The following is a 5,958-nucleotide window of genomic DNA, read 5'->3' on the forward strand; positions in this document are numbered from 1 at the left end:
GCAAGAGACCATGGACACAGAACCTGGCTGGAGATCCTAAGCAGAACCTCTCTGGAGATCCAGGCCAGAACTTGGCTGGAGCTCCTAACCAGAACTTCACTGGAGAACCTGGAGAACCTGGTGAACTTCACTGGAGATCCTGACAAGAGAACCCGGCTATGATGATCAACTGAACACTGCCTCCGTGTCATTCCTTCTTTGCCGACTCCATCCACACCTTTGGGGACCCCTGGACCTGCTGGGGTTGGACCCCGGCAGCAGATCATAGGGGCCAAGGACGCACTGAGAGGAGAGGCTGCTGCCCAAAATGGCAAGAGGCCCCTCAGGAAGGGCTGTGTGCAGGCCGCAGGCTGCGCCTCGGATGCAATGCTGTTACCCAAGCTCCCTGCCTGCCTGGATGCCAGGAAAGGGGAAGAAGGGAAAAGGGAGAACTCCAGATGGGATTGCCAGAGTTAGCAAATAAAAATACAGGATGCCCAGTTAAATTTGAATTTTAGACAAACAATAAACCATGATTTTTGTATAAGTGTGTGCCAAATGTCTCATTTTTAAAACAAATTTTTAAAAGTGTTTCCGTTTTATCTGAAATTCAATTTAACTGGGCATCTGTATTTTACCTGGTGTCCCTAATCCCAAAAGACTGAGTAATATGTTGAGCCCGAGTTAGCATGCAAATGACTGGAGTACTTTTCATAGGTGAGAGTCTTATAGTGTGTCCCATCCCCCTCCCAACTCCAGTCTTCATGAACCAGAATATGGTTGCCGACTACGTGGTAGCATTGTAAGGTAACTCAGTCTCCCCTCAGGCCCACTCTGCCTAAACACCCTACAGCACCCATTTCTACTCTACAGCAGTTGCTTCATGCTGTTATAGGACGTCCCAGGTTCCAGGAGAAACGAAGAATGTTCCGCCATTGAAATGTATTGGAATACTATTAAATTAGGGATAGTTCACATCTTGATGATGTCTAGTTATCGTATCCCTGACCAAGGAATATTTCCATTGGTCTTTGAGCAGTGTTTTAAATTATACCCTGCAGCAAACAGCTTCTTAGGTTGACATAATATATGTATGTTTTCTCAGGCCCAGAAAAACAACAATATTTTACAACCTTGAAAAACTTGAGTAACAGGCTGGCTGTCTTCCCTAAAATGGTCTAATCATAATATCTTCCATTGATTAGGTGCCTTTTATGTGGCCATTTAACTCTTCAAACTATCTTGAAAGGTCATTTTTTAACATTAATATTTTAATGGTGCAAAAATTGAGGCTCATGGAAGCAACGTAAGGTGAGTAAGGTCAAACAGCTTGTACTTGGAAGGGAGGGACAGGAGCTGTTTCTGCCACCGGCTCCTTGAGACCCGGTCAATGTGAACAGCTTCCAGCAGAGGGAGGAATAGTTCTACTGAAACCAGACCAAGAGCTTGGGTGTGAGAAAGTTCCTCTTCCCAGCTGGGTTTGCTAATCTCACAAGTCAGAATTCAGAACCCTTTTAAGTAGCAAATGACAGAACTGAAACTAATCAGTTTCACCTCCAGGTAGGAGGGTGGGGCTAAGAGTGAAGTGTGACTTTAAGAACATAGGGAGGGTGCAACCCCAAAATGACAAGCAGCCTCTACAGCTAGAAGTTTAAGATGTCAAGGAATATAATACTCCAATTAATAAAATGTCTAACCCTCTCTGCCCCTCAGTCCTAACCTGGCCACCCAATAGGTTTCTACTTTAATCTCCAAAGGCACAATGTAAAATATATGAATTTAATTTTGCACTTTTTATCCAATTATTCTGTGCAGGTGTTTTTCTATAGGGTATTCTTTCTTTTCCACAGATTCATTCTTTAACTCTTCATCCTAGGGTCTCCATGGATTCTGCAGTTCTAAGATGCTGGGCTGTGAGTGTGAGTATATTTACTGAAGTAACGGATGTGAGTTCTGAGTTTGTTGGTTCCAAGAACTTAGAAATAGACATTTATGGTTTGACAGTCTTGAGGTGTAAAGAAATTTTTCACCCTTTTACTAACATTGTGAATAAATTCTTCTTCCCTCTATGAAAAGACTATGAAAGGAATTCACCCAGGGGTGAAAAAAACTTCTAGAATTATGTTTATATTCTTTCCCTTAAAAACTCATTTAGGCAAGAAAGTTGAACAAGGGGCCTTGGGGAGCTGAGCAAGGTAATCAAAATTCACATGCAAGATGCCATTTCATTTAAAAATAAGCTGCTCACATTTAGGTTTTGAAATCTGTCTCTTGGATTATATGCACTTTATTATGTATATAATATCCACATCTCAAAATGGAAAGTAAAATATGCCTAAGTATGATATATAGTTTTATCTCAATATGACTTAGTTTTTTATTCTACTGTCATGACCCTGCCTAAACACAGTATATTTTGATCTAAGTCACCACTCAAGATCAAAGTTTACAGATAACTAGAGGGCCAGTGCACAAAATTCATGCACAGGTAGGGTCCCTAGGCCTGGCCAGTGATCAGGGCCGATTGGGGCCTTCCAGCTGCCGGCCGGGGCCTTCCTTTGTTCCACGCCGCCCCCTAGTAGTCAGTAAACGTCATAGCGAGCGATCGAACTCTGGGTCTTCTGGTTGAACTCCCAAGGGGACACTTTGCATATTAGCCTTTTATATATAGAGATAATAGCTATCCTAATGTGAATGTTTATTAGATGGTATCCTTCCATTCCTGCAACTGCTCCTTATTAACTATGTGGGCAATTTATCTGTGCCTCAGATTTGCAACTGTAAAATGAAGATTGCAGAAGTATGTACTTCATGGAACTGTTATGAGAATTAACAGTTATGCCCCATATTCCCATCCCTTTCCCCTTGGACTGAGACCTTGGACACTCCATCATTCAAAGATGAAGAGGATGAAGAAGAGCCAGCCAAAGAGACTGAGAAATGAAGTAGAGGGGAGACTAGAAAGTAAGTGAGATGCCTAAGGAGGCAGGAGGGACCTACCAATGGCACCTGACTTCTGGGACCATTGGTTTTAACAATGTGGATGGAAGTTATTTATGTGTTTAATAAATTGACAGGTACAATGTATTGCATTTCTAAATCTAATTGAAAATATTGCTGCTTAGGAGTTGAGAAAAGGCCTGAGAACTTTTAGGATGCACTGCATGGAAATTTTTACTTATTTGTGGCACTTCCTGAAATGATCCTACATGACCTGGACTCCACTGCTGCTTTGGTCTTACCTGCAGGCCCCTTCCTCCCCCACCTCCCACTCACACTTTGCTTTTACCACACGGGCATCCTTCCTGCTCCTCAAGCCCACCCACCTCGGCCCTTTGCACTTGTGTTCTCTGTCTGGATGATTCTCCCCTCCCCATACCGGCATGGCTCACCTTCTTCCTTAGGTGTCTGCTCCAATGTCACCGTATTGGAGAGGACTGCCCTGACTTCCTTCGCTAATAGAGCATCACTAGCCTCGACTCTTTATTCCTGTTATCTGACTTTTCATATAATAATTATCACCACATTATAATTTATCTATTTAAAAAGATTATAAACTCAACAAGATCAGCAGCTAAAACAGTGCCTGCCTGACACATAGTGACTAATCAATAACTATTTTGAATAACTATTAAATAAATAAATGAAATGAAATGAAAAACAAATGGCTAAGACATTTCCATGTTAACTAGATACCTCATAATTATTAATCTCCCAATAAGGGTAAAAACTCCGTCTTTGATTAAGGGGCATAGTTTTAGAATCTACAGGCAAATTCTGCAAACAGCCCCCCTCCACACACACACACACACACACACACACACACACACACACACTTTTATTTAACTAAACAAGAAAGGCTACCTGAGAGCATTCGCTTCAAAACTCTAGTGTAGATTTTATTTCTAAAAATCCTCTAGTGACAACTGTTTCTGAAGTTTCTGACTTCATGTGAATAAAGTACAAAGTACAATTTCCACTTCATGTGGAATCTGTATAAGATTCCACAATAATATCAATGTCTATATATTACTTTAAATTTTCTTCTATTTAAAATAATAATTTGTCTAAGCTAACTCTTCTTTAAATTTTTATTAATTTATTGAGGAGACATTGGTTAATAAAATATCAAGTCTCCTTCCATCACCATTTATCCTCCCTTTACCCTCTTCTGCCTCCCCTTCCCTCTGGTAATCACCATATTGTTGTCTGTGTCTATGAGTTTGGTGTGTGTGGGGAGGGGCGGTGGGGAGGATTGCTTAATCCCTTTACCTTTTTCACCCAATCCCCAACTCCCTCCCCTCTGATAAATGTCAGTCTATTCTCTGTCTCTTTGCATCTGTTTCTATTTTGTTTGTTTTGCTTATTAGATTCCACGTGTAAGTTAAATCATATGGTATTTGTCTTTCTTTGACTGACTTAATTCACTTTGAATAATACTCTCCGGGTCTATCCATACTGTCACAAAAGGTAAGATTTCCCTTTTTTATAGCCAAGTAAGTGTTCCATGTATAACGGCACCACAGCTCTTCTATTCACTCATCTACTGATGGACACTTGGGCTGCTTCCCAAGCTTGGCTATTGTAAACAACGGTATAACTAGTGGGGGTGCATATATTCTTTTGAATTAGTGTTTCGGATTTCTTCAGGCAAATTCCCGGAAGTGGAATAGCTGGGTCATAAGACAGTTCCATTTTTAATTTTTTGAGGAAAGTCCATCCTGTTTTCCACAGTGGCTGCACCAGTCTGCATTGCCACTAACAGTGTCTAAGTTAACTCTTTAATAAACTATATTTACTACATTTTTAACTCTAATAGCTATAATTACAGTGCTTGTTTGTCGAAATGAAAATTGAAAACAAGTATACAAAACAGTTGATTACTAACCGTGTATTGAAAGCAGTGAGAGGTTCCACGACACCAGATAACCCAGTTCTGAGGTTTTCCCCAAGATAAATTTTAACAGCTCTAGTTTCTTCTGTGTTTATCAAAATACAAAAGGAAAAAGTAGAGGTTGTTGTTTTTGATGTCAATCTGGCCCTTGCAGGCTGAGGGAGTGAACGCGCATGTGGACGGGGGCTCTGAGGAGCTGGCTCTAAGATGACTGGTCACCTGCCTGCGTTCCTGCTGGTGAGACCCAGACAACCTGGAGCAAGGGAGTGTGTGTAGGGACCATGGGGGTCTCCTGTTCTGGCCAGAGGGGTCCCACCAAAGCACCTACGCTGACCCACACTGACCGAAGGGAAGGCTGGGGTCCCTCCAAGGGGCCTGAGTGGTGGGCGCAGCCCCCAGCCCACCCCCGTAGGCAGTGGTGTGAGCACAGGTACAAGCACAAATGCTATGGGATGCAGATGACCCAGCGAGACAAAGCCAATCAGGGACCGTAGGTGACCCCATGCAGAATGTATGGTGGCTGGTTCTGCCCACTGCACCCTCCAGCTGGGAGACAGGCCACGGGCAGACTGGACTCAAGCCATCACTGCAGAACCTACACTAGGCACATTTCTCCCTTCTCTGTGCTACAGTGTCTCCTTACCTTGTATTTATATTATAAAAAATGTACTGAGTTTGGGTTAAAAACCAACCACCAAAATGGATCTCAACACAGACTTAAAGCCCAGAGGAGGAGCGTTGAGGTGACCTCAGAGCAACTCCTAGAGGCCCCGCCCTGGGTGCCCAAAATCCCTTCTCAGTACTAAACAGTGGGTTGATTCTTTTTTTTTTTTTTTTTTTTTTACAATAAAAATAGCTGAGTAATATTGCACAGGAGTACCAGAAACTGCCTCATGGGAAACAAGAACTATTTACATTAAATAAAAACCCGGTTGCAGGCTGCGTCTGCACATGTACAGCATGATGAAGCACACTGGGACCGACCATGGAGACAGCTTCTGGCACTCACACCACACGGGCACATCTGCCACATGAGAGGAAAGCAAGAGTGAAGGAGGGAGTGCGGGGGAAGAGAGGAGTTCGGT

The sequence above is a fragment of the Myotis nattereri genome (genome assembly GCF_964212035.1).
Source record: "Myotis nattereri genome assembly, chromosome: 10".
NCBI classification, from domain to species: domain Eukaryota; kingdom Metazoa; phylum Chordata; class Mammalia; order Chiroptera; family Vespertilionidae; genus Myotis; species Myotis nattereri.